The sequence below is a fragment of the Nuphar pumila genome, chromosome 11, assembly GCF_984573655.1.
Source record: "Nuphar pumila chromosome 11, dmNupPumi1.hap1.1, whole genome shotgun sequence".
Classification (NCBI taxonomy): Eukaryota; Viridiplantae; Streptophyta; class Magnoliopsida; order Nymphaeales; family Nymphaeaceae; genus Nuphar; species Nuphar pumila.
In genome coordinates, this window is record NC_143259.1 from 61520533 (window position 1) to 61547135 (window position 26603).

The following is a 26603-nucleotide window of genomic DNA, read 5'->3' on the forward strand; positions in this document are numbered from 1 at the left end:
AACATTCCCTTTACATTAGCATACAATTCATCCATGTCTCTTCGTTGTCTATTTATTTTTATTATTTTTTTTCTTTTTTGGTCTAACTGAATTGAATTCGTGATATATGTTTATTGTTTGTAATGGAGATTTATGAGTTGTTAAGCTGAATATCTCATTCCTTTGCATCTTGTTGTAGTCATTACAGTTTGCTGTCATAACACAGTATTTATAATTTTCCCATCTTGTAATCACTAAGTTCTTTTTCTTATGCATCTGCAATATATTGGTATAGAGAGTCCTTATTACGTTCCATTGTTCATCATACTCATAATCGGATCTAGTAGCCCTCATTTCCACCCCTTTGTTTCTGCGCAGCAGCCTCTTCTCCACCTTGGCCCTTTACCCTGGACACTTGCTGTTATTTTCTGTATAATAACTACTTGTAAAATACCTGTGCGTCTCATTCAAGCATGTCCAGCCACTTCAAAACACTGTACCCCCTGCGCACAGTATGGGTACACTACTACCACATTGCTGCCACCACACCCACTGCCCATCACTCCTAACCGTCACCTAGTCACTGAAGGCAGGTTCAACTCTTCCACTTTCTGCAGGTGTGCAGTCTTGATAATTAGCCACCTTCATGAACGGATATATCCATATCCGTTCATGATCTCTATGCCATCTTTTGTATGCTTCATTATTGATATATAGGGAAATTCCATACTCATTTTTGTTGAAATATATCTTGTAATTTGGGAAATACGGCTATGTAAAGTTACCTACAGAAACTGTGTATATCCATATTTTCTGATTTTACCCATTTTGTAGAATTTCCATTAATGCATAAATTTTCTCATTTTATTTCTATATATATATGTATATCTAGGTATATCTACCTATATGTATACGTATATATGTATATATATATATATATATATATATATATATATATATATATATATATACATAGATATATACTTATATATATATATATCCCTCCATGTGTCCTTATTTCCATATATGAGCATTCATGTATATATTTTCTCATATAAATACACCTCCATTGTTACATATCATTCAGCATCAATTTTAGCAAATTTTGATATACATCTCTTTGTTATATAAACTTATATATATATATATATCCCTTAATGTGTATTTATTATTGCATATATTTCTCTTTTCTCTTACTCTTGTAAATACATCATCATTTGATTTATGAGCTTGATGTTCAAATTCTTGTTTTATGAAGATATGTTGGAACATCATCATTTGATTTATGAAATTTTGTTTAGCTTGATGGTAAAATTCTTGTTTTATGAAGTTATGGCTGGAACTTCATCATTTGATGCTACAATTTCTGTTTTATGAAGCTATGGGCTGGAATATCATCAATTGATTTATGAGCTTGATGTTCAAAATTCTTGTTTTATGAAGTTATGGCTGGAACTTCATCATTTGATTTATGAGCTTGATGTTCAAATTCCTATTTTATGAAGTTATGTTGGAACACCATCATTTGATTTATGAGATTTTGTCTAGCTTGTTGTTAAAATCCCTGTTTTATGAAGCTATGGCTGGAACATCACCCTTGGTTTTATGAGATTTTGCTTAGCTTAGGGCTAAATTCTTGTTTGCTATATTTTTATAATATCACCCCATTTGCAGCACCAATTATACATATTGTTTCATCATTTTCCATGACATTTTCACCTTTTCACCAAGCTTTTCATATCCTTTTCATGATATCCTTGAAATAGTCCATGATGCTTCCACAACCCATTTCCTGCACATATTCATTTTCTGCTGCAAGTGTGCAGTCTTGATATTTGACCATATTCATGAACGGATATCTCTATATCCAATCGTGATCTCCCAACCATCTTTGGCGTGCTTCATTATGGATATATAGGGAAGCTCTATACCCATTTTTATTGAAAATTGCATTATAATTTGAGAAGTATGGTTGTGTGAAATCACCTACAGAAATTGTCTATACCTGTATTTTCTTATTTTACCCATTATATGGAATTTTCATTTATATGTATATTCTCTTATTATAAGTATATATATATTGATATGTATGTATATCTACCCATATGTATACGTATATATGTATATATGTATATATATATACACACATATATATATATATATATATATATATATATATATATATATATATATATATATATATATATATACCTTCATGTACACTTGTTATCACATATATTTTCTTTTCTTTTACTTTTTGTGAATATATCTTCATTATCATATATCATTCATCATAAATTCAAGTATTTCTACATTTACTTGTATATCCTTATTATATATAGTATATATGTTCATTTCCTTGGTTATCTTGTACTAACTCTCATTTTGCAGGAAACTCTAGAAGATGTTGATTCCTTGGTTCCATTTCAATTTTCTTTTAACTTTATATTATGCAATGTAACAATCCAATGTAACCTTGGAATTAGATTTACTTTTACTGCTTAGATTAGGCCGCATCTCATATAGTTTGATTTCAGTAATATCCTGATTATATGATGCATCTATCTCAATTTTTCAAAATTCACCGTGGATGAACACGAATGGCACGTCCACCAACTCTTAGAGAGTTGATGAACTCGGTGGAGTCCATATTTACGGCCCAAGTCGGAATATGGACAAAATCCAGATCCATCATCTCTCTACCAGTCACATTGAGCCTACACTCTTAGGCTATCTTGAAAATGCACCTCATATTTCCAATGTTTTCAAAATATTGTGAATTAACTCAAATAAGTTCTGAACATATTCATGGCCACAGTCAGAATATGTGAAGGATTTACTTTGGCTTAATCCACATTTTTCCAACAAATTTTTCAGAAAGTTTTTCAAAGTGCATTCATTCATTCAAATCATCTGCATCATTCATTTTTCTCATGATTTTCTCAAAAGATTTTCACTTCATGGAATCAATTTTCTCAAGAAACTATGATGATATTCGGAGTCGGATTTCCCAAATCAAATGTTTTCTTGTGATTTTCCTTAAAAAGTTATTTCCTTAAGATTTTTTTCAAAGGAATTTCTCATTTTCTCAAGAATCCAAGTTGATTTTCAGATATTTCAAAAAACCAGATTCTCAGGATTTCAATTTCCTAAGTTTTGAATTTCCTTCTCCAATGAATTTTTCCTATAAATTTCCTATCCTTTTCTTAAGAAAATTCTCAAAGTCTGCATTTTCTCAACAAGTGCTTTCCTTTTCAAATGTTCATCTTTTCTCAAAAATTCCTTCAGTTTTCCTAAGACTCTCACTTCTTCATGGTTTTCCAAGTCTTTCTAAACTTTCTCAAACTTTTCCCTAGATTATCATTTCTTTGTAGTTTTCCAAGTCTTTATAACTTTCTCAAAATTTTCTCGAGAGTATCATTTCTTCGTAGTTTTACAAAGACTTTATAAACTTTCTCAAGATTTTCTCAAGATTCTCCCTTCTTCAAGATTTTCCAAATCTTTATAAATTTTCTCGAGATTTCAAACCTTCTTCGTCTGAGTTTTCCTGAGAGATTGATTTTCATATTTTCCTGAGAAATGCTTTTCAACTCCAAATGTTTTCTGAGCATACATCATAGTTTTCCAACCCATATTTTACCAAATCTCATAGCACATGCCTGAATTCTCTGTGCATTTAGGATAGAACACAATTTCCACGATTTTACTAAGTCAAGCATAATTTTGGTCCTTGGTTCAATTACCCCTGTTAAAGGCGGCAGGAACGGTCAAACCTCGTACCGACAGGTCGAGCCCCATCCCATGGATTTTCCCGCAATTTTCAAAACGGAGGAGAGTATTTCAAAACAATTTCCAAAATCCGGTCAAGTTTGAATCGCGAAAGCATTTCCCTCTCTCTTTCGCAAGGAAGGGAAGACGGGAAAAATTTTGCGACGATAACAGGTTTGGCGACCGTGATGGGACCTGTCCTTGTCTGACCTAAATTATGCTTGACATAGTTCAATTATCGAAATTATGTTCACAACATGTCAGCTCTTTACTTTTGATATCATGCAAACCTAGGAGCCTAGATTCTGACCTAGCTGACATTGACTGTATATAGCTTAGGCATGGTTTGGTAGGACCAGATTAAGGAGAAATTTTCATGCTCACATAGACTTAGGTCTAAATACAACTCTCCTCAATTTAGGATCTGAATGCAAACAATGTGTGCTTCTTCAAAGATTTTCAAAAGTCTATCTCTCTAGGATTTAGGGTCATCTATTTCTTGCATGTGATCATTTTTTCAAACCCCAATTACCTATCATTACCCGGTCTTCACATTGCTGGGCTCTCTTCCAGAACCCTAGTTTGGGACAGAGCCTCACAACTGGGCCAATTATTTGGGTTAACACCCCCTACCACGTACCGCGGGCCACAGTCCGAAGTATATCGGTAGGCGCTCAAGGATGTTGGAAAACCTTACCTTAGAACCGAAGTTGAAATTATATGCCACGTACCTCGGATTTCGATTCGAGTATATCGGCATAACTAGATTGGACAAAGATGATATGAACCTAGAGTTAGGATTAAGGTCCTACAACTGTTTTCAAAATGATGCATCTAGAGTCAGCCTTCTAGGGAGTGTTGTATGTGCATAAAAGTTTGTGCAAAATGTGATTGTTCGTATTTTACCTCTATTTTCTTACATTTTTCCAAAAATATTTTCACCTTTTCCTTTATTTTTCTTAAACCCTGGATGATTTCCTCAAATATCCCATTTCTTTCAAAACTCCAGGTGATTTTTCATTCTTCCGTTCTACTGGATCTCGAATTTCCAACTGCATTTTTTTTATCCTGCCTGCAATTTTTCAAAATCATATGTTTCTCTCCTTGAATTTTCAATTCTTTTGTCTATTTTCAAAAATTCTTCACCTTATTTTCCTCGTGCATACCTTGATTATTGCGGTGGAAATTGTTTCCCCACTTGCCTTCTCCTTATTCTAAATCCATTTGCGGAGTGTTTTTCCAAAAGATATCTCTCTCCTTCAAAATGGTGTTTTTCTCGTGGTTGACGACCTCGCCTAGGTAACAAGGCACATTTTCTATTATTTATTTCTCTTACAAAGAATGACAACACAATTGTCGTGATTTCAGCGGCTACTCCATCCCTAGTAATGGGATATTCTTCCAATTGTCTACCACATCATCAATAATCATTTTTTTTCCCAATCCAAAATTTCCTCAGAGTCTAATCAAGACTTCATCCTGCAGAGAGCATCCACCGCATTTGATGGTTCAAACAAGGTCAGGAAGAAGAACCACATCACCATAGTACTCGTCGGCCTCCGAAGAAGAGATGGGCTCCCCGCGATCCGAGAGGAGTCAAGAGCAGCAGTAAGAGGAGGATGGCATAGACCCACAGATGTATGCCATGTTCCAGAAAATGATGACCAAAATGATGAGTGAACAGACTGGGACCAGTGCAGAGAAGAACCCATTCAGAGAGAAGTTCCATGGGCACAAGGATAAGAAGAACTCCAAGAAGCAAATTCAGCCAGAGGAAATTTCAGATGAATCAGACTCAACTGAAGACACCGATGAAGAATATGAGGTGCCTCCGGCATTTCAGAAACAGGGCCGAAAACAAAGGAGGAGTCGCAAATCAAAAGATCAAGTTGCAGAAGAGCTCTTGCAGACACAGTTCAAAGAAATGGCCAAAGTTGTTAAAGACCTGCAAGTTCGCGACAAGGGCAAGAAAGTCTTCACCAGCGAGGACTTCTATGATGGCCTAGAAGGAGACGAAGATCTGGAGAACCTTCCCCATAAATTCATCAAGTTCGATGGTTTTGGCGACCCAAAAGCCCATCTCGCCATGTTCTTCGCCGAATGTTCCAAATTCAAGAGAGACTGTAATATCAAAAAAAAAAAAAAAAAATTTGGTTTGGGTCGGATCCGGATCCGGCCCAAACCAAATTTTTTTTTTTTTTTTTTTTTGATATTACATCCTACCCTCCTTAAAATAATTTCGTCCGCGAAATTTCTATAGCATAAATTGGTCAAAATACAAGTCGGGGTATTTATCCCTGATATCCGACTCAAGCTCCCATGTACATTCACTAATTCCATGGTGTTGCCAACGTACTTTTACAAGAGAAATCGTCTTCGATCTGAGCACTTGGTCTCGACGATCAACGATTGCTACTGGTCTTTCCTCGAACGTCAAGTCCTTATGGATATCCACATCATCACAATGAATGATGTGCGATGGGTCGTGAACATATCTTCTCAGCATGGATACGTGAAAGACGTTGTGAATCTGAGCGTACTGAGGAGGCAGCGCAACGCGGTAAGCCGCCTCGCCGATCCGATCCAGGATCTCAAAAGGTCCGACGAATCGCGGACTCAGCTTTCCCTTTTTCCCGAACCGGAAGACGCTCTTGGTAGGAGATACCTTAACAAAAACCATATCTCCTGTTGAGAACACGAGCTCTCTACGTCGACGATCGGCGTAACACTTCTGCCGACTTTGCGCGGTACGCAGACGTTCCCTGATCATCTGCACTTGCTGAGTATAGTGCTGTAGCACTATAGGTGAATCTAGCATCCGTTCACCAACCTCATCCCAGTAAACGGGTGATCGACAAGGCTTCCCGTACAAGGCTTCGTAAGGGGCCATACCGATACTGGCATGGTAACTATTATTGTACGCGAATTCTGCCAACCCAGTATGAGAGTCCCATTCTCCCCTCCAGTCCAACATGCACGCTCGCAGCATGTCTTCCAAAGTCTGAATCGTGCGTTCAGATTGTCCATCAGTCTGAGGGTGGAAGGCAGTGCTGAATTTTAGCTTTGTGCCCAAGGCCAACTGCAGCTGCCCCCAAAACCTGGAGGTGAACCTCGGGTCACGATCGGAGATGATTGACACAGGAACACCGTGCAATCTCACAATCTCCCTGACATAGAGGTCTGCCAAGCTATCCAGTGACTGACTGAGCCGTATAGGGAGGAAATGCGCCGATTTAGTGAGTCGATCCACGATCACCCAAATCGCATCGTGTTTCCTCCGCGTCCTCGGCAAACCGACGATGAAGTCCATCGTGATGTCCTCCCACTTCCATTGTGGAATCTCCATTTGCTGCACCACTCCGCCTGGTCGTTGGTGCTCGATCTTAACCTGTTGGCAAGTCAAGCACTTCGAAACGTACTCGGCTACGTCCCGCTTCATTCCGTTCCACCAATATCTGCGCTGCAAATCTTTGAACATCTTTGTGCCGCCCGGGTGGATCGTGTACTTGGACTTGTGGGCCTCAGTGAGAATCTCATCTCTCAAAAAAGGATCTTCTGGCACCCAGAGACGATCCTTACGCCATACACCTCCTTCCTCACTCAGTCGGAAGGGGGTATCGGCCCGCTGCGCTAGAGCCTTCAGCTTATCATACTGCGCATCGATCTTCTGACTGACAAAGATCTTTGACAATAGCTCAGGCTGAGCTACCATGCTGGAAAGACTGATCGAAACTGGAGTGACCACAAACGGTTCCCACGATATCAGATCCTCGACCAGCTTCCACCCCGCAAACAACAAATTTACGGAAACGCTGGGAGACTTGCGGCTCAGAGCGTCGGCCACAACGTTCGCTTTTCCTGGGTGGTAGGACAAGGTAAAGTCGTAATCCTTGAGGAATTCCAGCCAACGTCGCTGCCTCATATTCAGCTCCTTCTGCGAGAACAAAAATTTTAGGCTCTTATGATCTGTAAAAGCCTCGAACCGCTCCCCATACAAATAGTGCCGCCATATCTTCAATGCGAAGACTACCGCTGCTAACTCCAAATCATGAGTCGGGTAATTCTTCTCATGTATTTTAAGTTGGCGCGATGCATAGGCGATCACTCTATCGTTCTGCATTAAGACGCAACCCAAACCTGTCCCGGAAGCGTCTGTGTAAATCACGAAGCCGCCTTGACCCGAAGGTAAGGCCAAAATGGGAGCAGTCGTAAGACGTTCCTTTAACCTCTGAAAACTGCTCTCACACATGTCGTCCCACACGAACCTAGCTTCTTTCTTCAGGAGCTGCGTCAAGGGTAGAGAGATCTTAGAAAAGTCCTGGATAAATCTTCGGTAATACCCAGCTAATCCAAGAAAACTCCGAATGTCACGAACATTCCTCGGTTGCTGCCAACTGAGTACAGCCTCAACTTTCGCTGGATCCACAGACACACCTTCCTTGGAGATGACATGTCCCAAAAACATGATCTCCTCGAGCCAAAACTCGCACTTAGAGTACTTAGCGAACAACCGCTCCTTTCGCAAGGTTTCGAGAATAACTCTCAAGTGCTCACGATGTTGCTCCCAGCTATCTGAATACACCAAGATGTCGTCGATGAACACGATCACGAAGGTGTCCAAAAAGGGTTTGAACACCCTATTCATGAGATCCATGAACGTTGCAGGAGCGTTAGTGAGTCCAAAGGGCATAACCGTAAATTCGTAATGCCCATACCTGGTCCGGAAGGCCGTCTTGGAGATATCATCTCCCTTAATTCTGAGTTGATGGTACCCAGATCTAAGGTCGATCTTTGAGAAGATCCTGGCCCTCTGCAACTGATCGAACAGATCCTCGATGCGCGGCAACGGGTACTTATTCTTTATTGTCGCCTGGTTAAGCATCCGATAATCGATGCACAACCGCAATGATCCGTCCTTCTTTTTCACGAACAAGACGGGAGCTCCCCAGGGCGAGACACTGGGGCGAATGAATCCCTGATCCATCAACTCCTGCAACTGCTTCTTGAGCTCTGCGAGCTCGGCTGGCGCCATCCGATATGGAGCCTTAGAAATTGGCGCAGTACCCGGCAGCAACTCGATGCTGAACTGCACCTCGCGAGGTGGAGGAAGGCCTGGCAGTTCCTCCGGGAAGACGTCTGGGAAATCTCGAACAATCTCCAAGTCTCCCATCGGGACTTGCGTCGGCCCGGACTGGATGACACTGACCAAAAAGGCAGTGCATCCCTTCCTCAGGTAGCTCTGCGCCTTCAACGACGAAATCAACTTGCTCGCCCGAACGGGTTTCAGGATCTTGAATTCCATCTTGGGCATTCCTGGTGGAGATAAAACAATCCTACTATCTCGGCAGAAAATCTTGGCATGATACTTGTGCAGCCAATCCATGCCTAGGATGACGTCAAATTCTGTCATCACTAGCAGGATAGCACAAGCCGGTAAATGCCGATCTGCTAAGACTACGTCCAACTCTGGTACGTAGGCCGCACAAATGGTATTTTTCCCAATCGGGTTATACACTTCAAGAGTATTATGCAAGGGTTTTACAGGTATGTGCAAACACTCGGCAAAATTTACCGAAATAAAAGAGTGTGTGGCACCACAATCAAAAAGCACAAAGGCCGCTTGGTTAGCGACAAAAAGGGTACCTTGCACTAGGTCGCCCTTGGTCAACTGCTCAGCCTTGGCTGAGTAGACACGTCCCGGCGCCCTCTTTTGACCGCTCGTCTGTGGTGGTGGCGACTGATACTGCTGTTGCGGCAGTGGCGGCCGAGGGAGCAAAGGTGCTCCGCTGGTCTGCCTGGAATCATCAGCCGCCTTTTTGCGGCAATCACGGACGTAGTGGCCCATCTTGCCACAATACAGGCATCCGCCTGTGTCGAGCGGGCACGCCTGCCCAAAGTGAGATCGCTGGCATCTGGGGCATACGCTGCCTGGCTGGAGGATTGCCCTGTGGCCGTTGACGCTTCGAAGGAGGATATCGTTTCCTTCCTCCTTCGCTCTTTACAGGAAGGAACGGTCGTTTGCCTGAGTCGCCGGAAGGTGTCTTCGGCTCACCACCCGTAGCGGGTGGCCTCCTGCCCTGAGCACTCTTAGTGCGCTCCCATGCTTCACTCAGAACGGTAGCGGCAGCAACTGCCGCAGAGAAGGTCGAGGGCATGCTCGTTAGGACCCGATGCATGAGTCCCTCCTTCAGCCCCCGAACAAACTTTCCTGCTCGCTCGCGATCATCCGCGAACAGGTTAGGGCAGTAGGGTTCCAAACTCTGGAATTTGGCGATGTAATCCGTCAAACTCGAATTGCCCTGGCAGAGCTCCAAGAACTCCACCTTCTTCTTCTCCCTTGCGTGAGGTGGGAAGTAGTTCTCCAAGAAAGCCTTCCTGAAAGCTTCCCAAGGAATGGGCGAAATTCCCGAAAACTGCACACCCCGCGCCATGTCCCACCAACTGCGGGCATTCCCCTTCAGCCTGAAGGTCCCGAAAAGCGTCTTCTTGTCATCGGGTACTGACAAGACCTCGTACACTCGTTCTACCTCCTTCACCCAGTTATCAGCCATATCTGGGTCGGGCTTGCCGTCGAAGGTCGGGGGGTCAAGCTTCAGAAATTTCTCATACGTCACTGCGGTATGCGGGATCGGCTCAGGAACGGGCGCTGGTTCCCTTTGGGAACGAATTTGGTCTCGCATAGCCGCTGCCAGGGAACCCAGGGAATCCATCACGAATCCCCGCTGATCTGACCATTCGTCAGCAGACCCTTCGTTCGAGTTCCTTGCCATCCTTGGAGTAAACAAGGAATACCCATAATTAGAAATTTTAGGAAACTCAAAACAAGCAAAAACATAAGTACTATTCATGTTTAACATGAGTAGTTTATGAAACCCCAACAATGCTGGTATACACACAAAACACGTCAAGCCACTTAACTTAACAATGCCTTGAGCACCTACTAAGCAAGAGGAAAAGTATACTCACAGTGCGATGCGGATGCCCAATGGTCAAGAATCCTTGCTTCCCTTAGCTCTGATACCAAGTTGTAACACCCCAAAATTTCAAGCTTGCAAACCTTTCGAAAAAAAGGACAAGAGACTAAAAAGGAATCTCTTCATCTCAGAGATGATTTACGAAATCAGCGGAAGACTATACTTTTATTAATTTCAGAAAGGCAAGCTGACAACTTTGAGCGCGTTAGCTAAAAGAACCAAAACGCACAACACATGCTACTTGCGGACACTTGGAAAAGCCACTTTCATTTAAGAAGTTCTCCAAATAGTACAAAATTAGGATCTCCCAAGGAAAATCCGTTACAAAACCCCAAACAACAGGTTGCGAGCTAAGAGCAGGAAGAAGAACGTCTTGGAGCCATCTAGCCATCGCGCCATCTTCTGTGGTGTACCTAATCATCACCTGTACCCATAGAATGAGTTAGTTTCACGAAAAACTAGTAGGCGCACAAGAGAGACTACAAGGATCTGAATTATGTAATTTAATTCAGTAAGTTACACAGTTTAAAGCAAATATGCAGTTAAACATGTAAGCAATGCATGCAGATAACCAGTGCAAACGCGTAAGTAGTGCAAGCGAATACGTAGTGCAAGTGAATAAGTAGTGCAACGAATCAGTAGTGCAAGCAAGTCGGTGGTGCAAGCGAGTCAGTAGTGCAACGAATCAGTAGTGCAGCGAATCAGTAGTGCAACGAATCAGTAGTGCAGCGAATCAGTAGTGCAACGAATCTCACGGCCCAGCAACCAAAGTGAACAGACTTTATGTTCCGATATTACTGGCCTGCGGGTACGCGCAGGCAAAACATAGAAACAACTGAGACTAGTTCGGGCGTCTATTATTCTATGTATTTTCAATAACCCGAATAGCTAGTTGAGTCCGCTCCAAAGGGGACGGCTTTAGCCGAGAGAGGATTCCCCAGAGGCTGAAAAGCAGTGCCACGGATGCATCCAACTTCTGCAGAAGTGTTAAGCTAACTATTGTAGCCCCTTTCCCCTAACTCCAATGACTGGGGAGGCCGGATCTTTGCCCGTGGGGTGGTTGTTAACAACCTGTCCATTGGAGTTTTTGTACCGATCTGTCCTCTCCCTTGACAGACAACCAGAAGCGAACGGGTGCGTTAGGGGTTGCTTAACTAACGACCCATTCTATGCTGTGGTCTTTAAACCACTCGAGCATCTTGCCTGTGAAGGCGAATGTGAGGCCATTTATGTGATTACAACAGTTTGCATTTAGCGTTGTTCGAGGTCGCACAACCGTCTCATCCGATCATCGCAGTACTAGACATGTCGTGCACGACTATAAGTACTCTACGATAAAGGGGGTATAGCTCCTCAATAGAAGCCTCAACAGGAGTGTTTCACAAAGATGTAAAGTTTATCAACTTTACTCTATCTTTATAAACAACATTACCTTGTGCCAACATGATGCATGTGATTATCTCGAATCACATCCGCTATCGGGGTATCTACATGTCTCGCATGACTCGATACCGGCCTCGATAGACGAGATACGGGTTTCTCAACAGAACACCCGCTAAGAAGTTCGCTCGCTCCCGACTAAACTCTTGTCGCAAGAGGGAGAGTGGTAAATGCTCCTTGCATCCTCCACGAGGATGCCCTTAAGGCATCCGCAAAGAGCAAGAACCTGCACGTCGTCTGCAACAGCCAGGCAATACCAACACGTATGCAAAAGCAAGAGGCTAGGCGCAGAGCGCGACGGCAAGGTAAAGGGCAAGGATTTGCGAAACCGCATCCTTGAGTGAAGTGGATACTCGTATAAATATATACATATATATATATATATTCAATGGTCGCTTTTAGTTCAATTGAACTTAATTCAAATATCCAAGTCTTCCGTGCAATTTTCCCCTACCTTGGAGGGTTACGAGCTTGCTGACGTCTGCGGACGTACACGATTGACGGCTCGGGTCGCGGAGCGCGAGTGGGATCCGTCGTAGCTGCAAATATGCGATATTAACAAGCAAACTCTGACAAAAGCAAACGCAAGGCAAAGACTCAACTTTTCCGATACATAGGGTTGGGGCCAACCGTCCCAATTGACTCGAAAAGAAGATGGGGCAGGATCAAAAGACTCTAGCTGCCAAAAGAGGGGTGTAGTCAAATGCGAACAGATGACTCACGCTACTAGGAATTCCTCGTTGGAGACCAACAATTGTAATGATCTGTCCCCATCACGATATAGCTTCCAAAGATTCCCCGGGCTTGTCGGCCAAGGGTATCGGCTTGCGCACAAAGGGCAGGGGGCCATCGGCCCCTGCTGGCAACAAAAAGGCAGGGGCCATCGGCCCCTGCTGGCATAACAAAAGGCAAGGGCCATCGGCCCCTGCTGGCATAATAAAAAGGCAGGGGCCGATGGCCCCTGCTGACAAACTAAAAAGGCAGGGGCCATGGGCCCCTGCTGGCACAAACAAAAGGCAGGGGCCGATGGCCCCTGCTGGCATAACAAAAGGCAAGGGCCATCGGCCCCTGCTGGCATAATAAAAAGGCAAGGGCCATCGGCCCCTTGCGCACAAAGGGCAGGGGGCCGATGGCCCTTGCCTTTTGTTATGCCAGCAGGGGCCATCGGCCCCTGCCTTTTGTTTGTGCCAGCAGGGGCCCATGGCCCCTGCCTTTTTAGTTTGTCAGCAGGGGCCATCGGCCCCTGCCTTTTTATTATGCCAGCAGGGGCCGATGGCCCTTGCCTTTTGTTATGCCAGCAGGGGCCGATGGCCCCTGCCTTTTTGTTGCCAGCAGGGGCCGATGGCCCCCTGCCCTTTGTGCGCAAGCCGATACCCTTGGCCGACAAGCCCGGGGAATCTTTGGAAGCTATATCGTGATGGGGACAGATCATTACAATTGTTGGTCTCCAACGAGGAATTCCTAGTAGCGTGAGTCATCTGTTCGCATTTGACTACACCCCTCTTTTGGCAGCTAGAGTCTTTTGATCCTGCCCCATCTTCTTTTCGAGTCAATTGGGACGGTTGGCCCCAACCCTATGTATCGGAAAAGTTGAGTCTTTGCCTTGCGTTTGCTTTTGTCAGAGTTTGCTTGTTAATATCGCATATTTGCAGCTACGACGGATCCCACTCGCGCTCCGCGACCCGAGCCGTCAATCGTGTACGTCCGCAGACGTCAGCAAGCTCGTAACCCTCCAAGGTAGGGGAAAATTGCACGGAAGACTTGGATATTTGAATTAAGTTCAATTGAACTAAAAGCGACCATTGAATATATATATATATATGTATATATTTATACGAGTATCCACTTCACTCAAGGATGCGGTTTCGCAAATCCTTGCCCTTTACCTTGCCGTCGCGCTCTGCGCCTAGCCTCTTGCTTTTGCATACGTGTTGGTATTGCCTGGCTGTTGCAGACGACGTGCAGGTTCTTGCTCTTTGCGGATGCCTTAAGGGCATCCTCGTGGAGGATGCAAGGAGCATTTACCACTCTCCCTCTTGCGACAAGAGTTTAGTCGGGAGCGAGCGAACTTCTTAGCGGGTGTTCTGTTGAGAAACCCGTATCTCGTCTATCGAGGCCGGTATCGAGTCATGCGAGACATGTAGATACCCCGATAGCGGATGTGATTCGAGATAATCACATGCATCATGTTGGCACAAGGTAATGTTGTTTATAAAGATAGAGTAAAGTTGATAAACTTTACATCTTTGTGAAACACTCCTGTTGAGGCTTCTATTGAGGAGCTATACCCCCTTTATCGTAGAGTACTTATAGTCGTGCACGACACGTCTAGTACTGCGATGATCGGATGAGACGGTTGTGCGACCTCGAACAACGCTAAATGCAAACTGTTGTAATCACATAAATGGCCTCACATTCGCCTTCACAGGCAAGATGCTCGAGTGGTTTAAAGACCACAGCATAGAATGGGTCGTTAGTTAAGCAACCCCTAACGCACCCGTTCGCTTCTGGTTGTCTGTCAAGGGAGAGGACAGATCGGTACAAAAACTCCAATGGACAGGTTGTTAACAACCACCCCACGGGCAAAGATCCGGCCTCCCCAGTCATTGGAGTTAGGGGAAAGGGGCTACAATAGTTAGCTTAACACTTCTGCAGAAGTTGGATGCATCCGTGGCACTGCTTTTCAGCCTCTGGGGAATCCTCTCTCGGCTAAAGCCGTCCCCTTTGGAGCGGACTCAACTAGCTATTCGGGTTATTGAAAATACATAGAATAATAGACGCCCGAACTAGTCTCAGTTGTTTCTATGTTTTGCCTGCGCGTACCCGCAGGCCAGTAATATCGGAACATAAAGTCTGTTCACTTTGGTTGCTGGGCCGTGAGATTCGTTGCACTACTGATTCGCTGCACTACTGATTCGTTGCACTACTGATTCGCTGCACTACTGATTCGTTGCACTACTGACTCGCTTGCACCACCGACTTGCTTGCACTACTGATTCGTTGCACTACTTATTCACTTGCACTACGTATTCGCTTGCACTACTTACGCGTTTGCACTGGTTATCTGCATGCATTGCTTACATGTTTAACTGCATATTTGCTTTAAACTGTGTAACTTACTGAATTAAATTACATAATTCAGATCCTTGTAGTCTCTCTTGTGCGCCTACTAGTTTTTCGTGAAACTAACTCATTCTATGGGTACAGGTGATGATTAGGTACACCACAGAAGATGGCGCGATGGCTAGATGGCTCCAAGACGTTCTTCTTCCTGCTCTTAGCTCGCAACCTGTTGTTTGGGGTTTTGTAACGGATTTTCCTTGGGAGATCCTAATTTTGTACTATTTGGAGAACTTCTTAAATGAAAGTGGCTTTTCCAAGTGTCCGCAAGTAGCATGTGTTGTGCGTTTTGGTTCTTTTAGCTAACGCGCTCAAAGTTGTCAGCTTGCCTTTCTGAAATTAATAAAAGTATAGTCTTCCGCTGATTTCGTAAATCATCTCTGAGATGAAGAGATTCCTTTTTAGTCTCTTGTCCTTTTTTTCGAAAGGTTTGCAAGCTTGAAATTTTGGGGTGTTACAACTTGGTATCAGAGCTAAGGGAAGCAAGGATTCTTGACCATTGGGCATCCGCATCGCACTGTGAGTATACTTTTCCTCTTGCTTAGTAGGTGCTCAAGGCATTGTTAAGTTAAGTGGCTTGACGTGTTTTGTGTGTATACCAGCATTGTTGGGGTTTCATAAACTACTCATGTTAAACATGAATAGTACTTATGTTTTTGCTTGTTTTGAGTTTCCTAAAATTTCTAATTATGGGTATTCCTTGTTTACTCCAAGGATGGCAAGGAACTCGAACGAAGGGTCTGCTGACGAATGGTCAGATCAGCGGGGATTCGTGATGGATTCCCTGGGTTCCCTGGCAGTGGCTATGCGAGACCAAATTCGTTCCCAAAGGGAACCAGCGCCCGTTCCTGAGCCGATCCCGCATACCGCAGTGACGTATGAGAAATTTCTGAAGCTTGACCCCCCGACCTTCGACGGCAAGCCCGACCCAGATATGGCTGATAACTGGGTGAAGGAGGTAGAACGAGTGTACGAGGTCTTGTCAGTACCCGATGACAAGAAGACGCTTTTCGGGACCTTCAGGCTGAAGGGGAATGCCCGCAGTTGGTGGGACATGGCGCGGGGTGTGCAGTTTTCAGGAATTTCGCCCATTCCTTGGGAAGCTTTCAGGAAGGCTTTCTTGGAGAACTACTTCCCACCTCACGCAAGGGAGAAGAAGAAGGTGGAGTTCTTGGAGCTCTGCCAGGGCAATTCGAGTTTGACGGATTACATCGCCAAATTCCAGAGTTTGGAACCCTACTGCCCTAACCTGTTCGCGGATGATCGCGAGCGAGCAGGAAAGTTTGTTCGGGGGCTGAAGGAGGGACTCATGCATCGGGTCCTAACGAGCATGCCCTCGACCTTCTCTGCGGCAGTTGCTGCCGCTACCGTTCTGAGTGAAGCATGGGAGCGCACTAAGAGTGCTCAGGGCAGGAGGCCACCCGCTACGGGTGGTGAGCCGAAGACACCTTCCGGCGACTCAGGCAAACGACCGTTCCTTCCTGTAAAGAGCGAAGGAGGAAGGAAACGATATCCTCCTTCGAAGCGTCAACGGCCACAGGGCAATCCTCCAGCCAGGCAGCAGGCTGGCAGCGTATGCCCCAGATGCCAGCGATCTCACTTTGGGCAGGCGTGCCCGCTCGACACAGGCGGATGCCTGTATTGTGGCAAGATGGGCCACTACGTCCGTGATTGCCGCAAAAAGGCGGCTGATGATTCCAGGCAGACCAGCGGAGCACCTTTGCTCCCTCGGCCGCCACTGCCGCAACAGCAGTATCAGTCGCCACCACCACAGACGAGCGGTCAAAAGAGGGCGCCGGGACGTGTCTACTCAGCCAAGGCTGAGCAGTTGACCAAGGGCGACCTAGTGCAAGGTACCCTTTTTGTCGCTAACCAAGCGGCCTTTGTGCTTTTTGATTGTGGTGCCACACACTCTTTTATTTCGGTAAATTTTGCCGAGTGTTTGCACATACCTGTAAAACCCTTGCATAATACTCTTGAAGTGTATAACCCGATTGGGAAAAATACCATTTGTGCGGCCGACGTACCAGAGTTGGACGTAGTCTTAGCAGATCGGCATTTACCGGCTTGTGCTATCCTGCTAGTGATGACAGAATTTGACGTCATCCTAGGCATGGATTGGCTGCACAAGTATCATGCCAAGATTTTCTGCCGAGATAGTAGGATTGTTTTATCTCCACCAGGAATGCCCAAGATGGAATTCAAGATCCTGAAACCCGTTCGGGCGAGCAGGTTGATTTCGTCGTTGAAGGCGCAGAGCTACCTGAGGAAGGGATGCACTGCCTTTTTGGTCAGTGTCATCCAGTCCGGGCCGACGCAAGTCCCGATGGGAGACTTGGAGATTGTTCGAGATTTCCCAGACGTCTTCCCGGAGGAACTGCCAGGCCTTCCTCCACCTCGCGAGGTGCAGTTCAGCATCGAGTTGCTGCCGGGTACTGCGCCAATTTCTAAGGCTCCATATCGGATGGCGCCAGCCGAGCTCGCAGAGCTCAAGAAGCAGTTGCAGGAGTTGATGGATCAGGGATTCATTCGCCCCAGTGTCTCGCCCTGGGGAGCTCCCGTCTTGTTCGTGAAAAAGAAGGACGGATCATTGCGGTTGTGCATCGATTATCGGATGCTTAACCAGGCGACAATAAAGAATAAGTACCCGTTGCCGCGCATCGAGGATCTGTTCGATCAGTTGCAGAGGGCCAGGATCTTCTCAAAGATCGACCTTAGATCTGGGTACCATCAACTCAGAATTAAGGGAGATGATATCTCCAAGACGGCCTTCCGGACCAGGTATGGGCATTACGAATTTACGGTTATGCCCTTTGGACTCACTAACGCTCCTGCAACGTTCATGGATCTCATGAATAGGGTGTTCAAACCCTTTTTGGACACCTTCATGATCGTGTTCATCGACGACATCTTGGTGTATTCAGATAGCTGGGAGCAACATCGTGAGCACTTGAGAGTTATTCTCGAAACCTTGCGAAAGGAGCGGTTGTTCGCTAAGTACTCTAAGTGCGAGTTTTGGCTCGAGGAGATCATGTTTTTGGGACATGTCATCTCCAAGGAAGGTGTGTCTGTGGATCCAGCGAAAGTTGAGGCTGTACTCAGTTGGCAGCAACCGAGGAATGTTCGTGACATTCGGAGTTTTCTTGGATTAGCTGGGTATTACCGAAGATTTATCCAGGACTTTTCTAAGATCTCTCTACCCTTGACGCAGCTCCTGAAGAAAGAAGCTAGGTTCGTGTGGGACGACATGTGTGAGAGCAGTTTTCAGAGGTTAAAGGAACGTCTTACGACTGCTCCCATTTTGGCCTTACCTTCGGGTCAAGGCGGCTTCGTGATTTACACAGACGCTTCCGGGACAGGTTTGGGTTGCGTCTTAATGCAGAACGATAGAGTGATCGCCTATGCATCGCGCCAACTTAAAATACATGAGAAGAATTACCCGACTCATGATTTGGAGTTAGCAGCGGTAGTCTTCGCATTGAAGATATGGCGGCACTATTTGTATGGGGAGCGGTTCGAGGCTTTTACAGATCATAAGAGCCTAAAATTTTTGTTCTCGCAGAAGGAGCTGAATATGAGGCAGCGACGTTGGCTGGAATTCCTCAAGGATTACGACTTTACCTTGTCCTACCACCCAGGAAAAGCGAACGTTGTGGCCGACGCTCTGAGCCGCAAGTCTCCCAGCGTTTCCGTAAATTTGTTGTTTGCGGGGTGGAAGCTGGTCGAGGATCTGATATCGTGGGAACCGTTTGTGGTCACTCCAGTTTCGATCAGTCTTTCCAGCATGGTAGCTCAGCCTGAGCTATTGTCAAAGATCTTTGTCAGTCAGAAGATCGATGCGCAGTATGATAAGCTGAAGGCTCTAGCGCAGCGGGCCGATACCCCCTTCCGACTGAGTGAGGAAGGAGGTGTATGGCGTAAGGATCGTCTCTGGGTGCCAGAAGATCCTTTTTTGAGAGATGAGATTCTCACTGAGGCCCACAAGTCCAAGTACACGATCCACCCGGGCGGCACAAAGATGTTCAAAGATTTGCAGCGCAGATATTGGTGGAACGGAATGAAGCGGGACGTAGCCGAGTACGTTTCGAAGTGCTTGACTTGCCAACAGGTTAAGATCGAGCACCAACGACCAGGCGGAGTGGTGCAGCAAATGGAGATTCCACAATGGAAGTGGGAGGACATCACGATGGACTTCATCGTCGGTTTGCCGAGGACGCGGAGGAAACACGATGCGATTTGGGTGATCGTGGATCGACTCACTAAATCGGCGCATTTCCTCCCTATACGGCTCAGTCAGTCACTGGATAGCTTGGCAGACCTCTATGTCAGGGAGATTGTGAGATTGCACGGTGTTCCTGTGTCAATCATCTCCGATCGTGACCCGAGGTTCACCTCCAGGTTTTGGGGGCAGCTGCAGTTGGCCTTGGGCACAAAGCTAAAATTCAGCACTGCCTTCCACCCTCAGACTGATGGACAATCTGAACGCACGATTCAGACTTTGGAAGACATGCTGCGAGCGTGCATGTTGGACTGGAGGGGAGAATGGGACTCTCATACTGGGTTGGCAGAATTCGCGTACAATAATAGTTACCATGCCAGTATCGGTATGGCCCCTTACGAAGCCTTGTACGGGAAGCCTTGTCGATCACCCGTTTACTGGGATGAGGTTGGTGAACGGATGCTAGATTCACCTATAGTGCTACAGCACTATACTCAGCAAGTGCAGATGATCAGGGAACGTCTGCGTACCGCGCAAAGTCGGCAGAAGTGTTACGCCGATCGTCGACGTAGAGAGCTCGTGTTCTCAACAGGAGATATGGTTTTTGTTAAGGTATCTCCTACCAAGAGCGTCTTCCGGTTCGGGAAAAAGGGAAAGCTGAGTCCGCGATTCGTCGGACCTTTTGAGATCCTGGATCGGATCGGCGAGGCGGCTTACCGCGTTGCGCTGCCTCCTCAGTACGCTCAGATTCACAACGTCTTTCACGTATCCATGCTGAGAAGATATGTTCACGACCCATCGCACATCATTCATTGTGATGATGTGGATATCCATAAGGACTTGACGTTCGAGGAAAGACCAGTAGCAATCGTTGATCGTCGAGACCAAGTGCTCAGATCGAAGACGATTTCTCTTGTAAAAGTACGTTGGCAACACCATGGAATTAGTGAATGTACATGGGAGCTTGAGTCGGATATCAGGGATAAATACCCCGACTTGTATTTTGACCAATTTATGCTATAGAAATTTCGCGGACGAAATTATTTTAAGGAGGGTAGGATGTAATATCAAAAAAAAAAAAAAAAAAAAAAATTGGTTTGGGCCGGATCCGGACCCGACCCGGGCCACCGCCCCTCGCTGTCATTAAAAGACAGCGAGGCAGGCGGGAGGAGGGTTACGAAACCCCCCTCACCGCCACTCGCTCTCTGTCTCTCCGTTTCCCTCTCTCGCTCGTCCACGGTCACCGACGCCGGCGACCCCCGACAGCCGCCGCCACCGACATCGGCGACCCCCCCCTTTTCCTTCCGGCGAGCTCCTCTTCGGCGAGTTCCTCCGAAAACCCCGTGGTACGCCATCGCTTCTTCCTTCTCCCTTTTTTTTTCCCTCTCCGTCTCTTCTCTCTCTCTCCCTCATTTCTCTGTGTGGCCACGGGAGGGGTCAAACCCCCTCCCTTTGCCCCCTTTTAGCAAGGGAGGGGCACGACACCCCTCCCTGCTCTCCGTTTCGGTAGGGGAGGGGCCGAGCCCCTCCTCCCTGTTTTTTTTGTTACGGCAGGGGAGGGGCCGAGCCCCTCCTCCTTGCCCCTTTTTATTGTACCAGCAGGGGCCATCGGCCCCTGCCTTTTTATTATGCCAGCAGGGGCCGATGGCCCTTGCCTTTTGTTATGCCAGCAGGGGCCATCGGCCCCTGCCTTTTGTTTGTGCCAGCAGGGGCCCATGGCCCCTGCCTTTTTAGTTTGTCAGCAGGGGCCATCGGCCCCTGCCTTTTTATTATGCCAGCAGGGGCCATCGGCCCCTGCCTTTTTATTATGCCAGCAGGGGCCGATGGCCCTTGCCTTTTGTTATGCCAGCAGGGGCCATCGGCCCCTGCCTTTTGTTTGTGCCAGCAGGGGCCCATGGCCCCTGCCTTTTTAGTTTGTCAGCAGGGGCCATCGGCCCCTGCCTTTTTATTATGCCAGCAGGGGCCGATGGCCCTTGCCTTTTGTTATGCCAGCAGGGGCCGATGGCCCCTGCCTTTTTGTTGCCAGCAGGGGCCGATGGCCCCCTGCCCTTTGTGCGCAAGCCGATACCCTTGGCCGACAAGCCCGGGGAATCTTTGGAAGCTATATCGTGATGGGGACAGATCATTACAATTGTTGGTCTCCAACGAGGAATTCCTAGTAGCGTGAGTCATCTGTTCGCATTTGACTACACCCCTCTTTTGGCAGCTAGAGTCTTTTGATCCTGCCCCATCTTCTTTTCGAGTCAATTGGGACGGTTGGCCCCAACCCTATGTGTCGGAAAAGTCGAGTCTTTGCCTTGCTTTTGCTTTTGTCAGAGTTTGCTTGTTAATATCGCATATTTGCAGCTACGACGGATCCCACTCGCGCTCCGCGACCCGAGCCGTCAATCGTGTACGTCCGCAGACGTCAGCAAGCTCGTAACCCTCCAAGGTAGGGGAAAATTGCACGGAAGACTTGGATATTTGAATTAAGTTCAATTGAACTAAAAGCGACCATTGAATATATATATATATATATGTATATATTTATACGAGTATCCACTTCACTCAAGGATGCGGTTTCGCAAATCCTTGCCCTTTACCTTGCCGTCGCGCTCTGCCCCTAGCCTCTTGCTTTTGCATACGTGTTGGTATTGCCTGGCTGTTGCAGACGACGTGCAGGTTCTTGCTCTTTGCGGATGCCTTAAGGGCATCCTCGTGGAGGATGCAAGGAGCATTTACCACTCTCCCTCTTGCGACAAGAGTTTAGTCGGGAGCGAGCGAACTTCTTAGCGGGTGTTCTGTTGAGAAACCCGTATCTCGTCTATCGAGGCCGGTATCGAGTCATGCGAGACATGTAGATACCCCGATAGCGGATGTGATTCGAGATAATCACATGCATCATGTTGGCACAAGGTACTGCTGTTTATAAAGATAGAGTAAAGTTGATAAACTTTACATCTTTGTGAAACACTCCTGTTGAGGCTTCTATTGAGGAGCTATACCCCCTTTATCGTAGAGTACTTATAGTCGTGCACGACACGTCTAGTACTGCGATGATCGGATGAGACGATCGTGCGACCTCGAACAACGCTAAATGCAAACTGTTGTAATCACATAAATGGCCTCACATTCGCCTTCACAGGCAAGATGCTCGAGTGGTTTAAAGACCACAGCATAGAATGGGTCGTTAGTTAAGCAACCCCTAACGCACCCGTTCGCTTCTGGTTGTCTGTCAAGGGAGAGGACAGATCGGTACAAAAACTCCAATGGACAGGTTGTTAACAACCACCCCACGGGCAAAGATCCGGCCTCCCCAGTCATTGGAGTTAGGGGAAAGGGGCTACAATAGTTAGCTTAACACTTCTGCAGAAGTTGGATGCATCCGTGGCACTGCTTTTCAGCCTCTGGGGAATCCTCTCTCGGCTAAAGCCGTCCCCTTTGGAGCGGACTCAACTAGCTATTCGGGTTATTGAAAATACATAGAATAATAGACGCCCGAACTAGTCTCAGTTGTTTCTATGTTTTGCCTGCGCATACCCGCAGGCCAGTAATATCGGAACATAAAGTCTGTTCACTTTGGTTGCTGGGCCGTGAGATTCGTTGCACTGCTGATTCGCTGCACTACTGATTCGTTGCACTACTGATTCGCTGCACTACTGATTCGTTGCACTACTGACTCGCTTGCACCACCGACTTGCTTGCACTACTGATTCGTTGCACTACTTATTCACTTGCACTACGTATTCGCTTGCACTACTTACGCGTTTGCACTGGTTATCTGCATGCATTGCTTACATGTTTAACTGCATATTTGCTTTAAACTGTGTAACTTACTGAATTAAATTACATAATTCAGATCCTTGTAGTCTCTCTTGTGCGCCTACTAGTTTTTCGTGAAACTAACCCATTCTATGGGTACAGGTGATGATTAGGTACACCACAGGCGATGGCGCGATGGCTAGATGGCTCCAAGACGTTCTTCTTCCTGCTCTTAGCTCGCGTCCTGTTGTTTGGGGTTTTGTAACGGATTTTCCTTGGGAGATCCTAATTTTGTACTATTTGGAGAACTTCTTAAATGAAAGTGGCTTTTCCAAGTGTCCGCAAGTAGCATGTGTTGTGCGTTTTGGTTCTTTTAGCTAACGCGCTCAAAGTTGTCAGCTTGCCTTTCTGAAATTAATAAAAGTATAGTCTTCCGCTGATTTCGTAAATCATCTCTGAGATGAAGAGATTCCTTTTTAGTCTCTTGTCTTTTTTTTCGAAAGGTTTGCAAGCTTGAAATTTTGGGGTGTTACAACTTGGTATCAGAGCTAAGGGAAGCAAGGATTCTTGACCATTGGGCATCCGCATCGCACTGTGAGTATACTTTTCCTCTTGCTTAGTAGGTGCTCAAGGCATTGTTAAGTTAAGTGGCTTGACGTGTTTTGTGTGTATACCAGCATTGTTGGGGTTTCATAAACTACTCATGTTAAACATGAATAGTACTTATGTTTTTGCTTGTTTTGAGTTTCCTAAAATTTCTAATTATGGGTATTCCTTGTTTACTCCAAGGATGGCAAGGAACTCGAACGAAGGGTCTGCTGACGAATGGTCAGATCAGCGGGGATTCGTGATGGATTTACTGGGTTCCCTGGCAGCGGCTATGCGAGACCAAATTCGTTCCCAAAGGGAACCAGCGCCCGTTCCTGAGCCGATCCCGCATACCGCAGTGACGTATGAGAAATTTCTGAAGCTTGACCCCCCGACCTTCGACGGCAAGCCCGACCCAGATATGGCTGATAACTGGGTGAAGGAGGTAGAACGAGTGTACGAGGTCTTGTCAGTACCCGATGACAAGAAGACGCTTTTCGGGACCTTCAGGCTGAAGGGGAATGCCTGCAGTTGGTGGGACATGGCGTGGGGTGTGCAGTTTTCGGGAATTTCGCCCATTCCTTGGGAAGCTTTCAGGAAGGCTTTCTTGGAGAACTACTTCCCACCTCACGCAAGGGAGAAGAAGAAGGTGGAGTTCTTGGAGCTCTGCCAGGGCAATTCGAGTTTGACGGATTACATCGCCAAATTCCAGAGTTTGGAACCCTACTGCCCTAACCTGTTCGCGGATGATCGCGAGCGAGCAGGAAAGTTTGTTCGGGGGCTGAAGGAGGGACTCATGCATCGGGTCCTAACGAGCATGCCCTCGACCTTCTCTGCGGCAGTTGCTGCCGCTACCGTTCTGAGTGAAGCATGGGAGCGCACTAAGAGTGCTCAGGGCAGGAGGCCACCCGCTACGGGTGGTGAGCCGAAGACACCTTCCGGCGACTCAGGCAAACGACTGTTCCTTCCTGTAAAGAGCGAAGGAGGAAGGAAACGATATCCTCCTTCGAAGCGTCAACGGCCACAGGGCAATCCTCCAGCCAGGCAGCAGGCTGGCAGCGTATGCCCCAGATGCCAGCGATCTCACTTTGGGCAGGCGTGCCCGCTCGACACAGGCGGATGCCTGTATTGTGGCAAGATGGGCCACTACGTCCGTGATTGCCGCAAAAAGGCGGCTGATGATTCCAGGCAGACCAGCGGAGCACCTTTGCTCCCTCGGCCGCCACTGCCGCAACAGCAGTATCAGTCGCCACCACCACAGACGAGCGGTCAAAAGAGGGCGCCGGGACGTGTCTACTCAGCCAAGGCTGAGCAGTTGACCAAGGGCGACTTAGTGCAAGGTACCCTTTTTGTCGCTAACCAAGCGGCCTTTGTGCTTTTTGATTGTGGTGCCACACACTCTTTTATTTCGGTAAATTTTGCCGAGTGTTTGCACATACCTGTAAAACCCTTGCATAATACTCTTGAAGTGTATAACCCGATTGGGAAAAATACCATTTGTGCGGCCTACGTACCAGAGTTGGACGTAGTCTTAGCAGATCGGCATTTACCGGCTTGTGCTATCCTGCTAGTGATGACAGAATTTGACGTCATCCTAGGCATGGATTGGCTGCACAAGTATCATGCCAAGATTTTCTGCCGAGATAGTAGGATTGTTTTATCTCCACCAGGAATGCCCAAGATGGAATTCAAGATCCTGAAACCCGTTCGGGCGAGCAAGTTGATTTCGTCGTTGAAGGCGCAGAGCTACCTGAGGAAGGGATGCACTGCCTTTTTGGTCAGTGTCATCCAGTCCGGGCCGACGCAAGTCCCGATGGGAGACTTGGAGATTGTTCGAGATTTCCCAGACGTCTTCCCGGAGGAACTGCCAGGCCTTCCTCCACCTCGCGAGGTGCAGTTCAGCATCGAGTTGCTGCCGGGTACTGCGCCAATTTCTAAGGCTCCATATCGGATGGCGCCAGCCGAGCTCGCAGAGCTCAAGAAGCAGTTGCAGGAGTTGATGGATCAGGGATTCATTCGCCCCAGTGTCTCGCCCTGGGGAGCTCCCGTCTTGTTCGTGAAAAAGAAGGACGGATCATTGCGGTTGTGCATCGATTATCGGATGCTTAACCAGGCGACAATAAAGAATAAGTACCCGTTGCCGCGCATCGAGGATCTGTTCGATCAGTTGCAGAGGGCCAGGATCTTCTCAAAGATCGACCTTAGATCTGGGTACCATCAACTCAGAATTAAGGGAGATGATATCTCCAAGACGGCCTTCCGGACCAGGTATGGGCATTACGAATTTACGGTTATGCTCTTTGGACTCACTAACGCTCCTGCAACGTTCATGGATCTCATGAATAGGGTGTTCAAACCCTTTTTGGACACCTTCGTGATCGTGTTCATCGACGACATCTTGGTGTATTCAGATAGCTGGGAGCAACATCGTGAGCACTTGAGAGTTATTCTCGAAACCTTGCGAAAGGAGCGGTTGTTCGCTAAGTACTCTAAGTGCGAGTTTTGGCTCGAGGAGATCATGTTTTTGGGACATGTCATCTCCAAGGAAGGTGTGTCTGTGGATCCAGCGAAAGTTGAGGCTGTACTCAGTTGGCAGCAACCGAGGAATGTTCGTGACATTCGGAGTTTTCTTGGATTAGCTGGGTATTACCGAAGATTTATCCAGGACTTTTCTAAGATCTCTCTACCCTTGACGCAGCTCCTGAAGAAAGAAGCTAGGTTCGTGTGGGACGACATGTGTGAGAGCAGTTTTCAGAGGTTAAAGGAACGTCTTA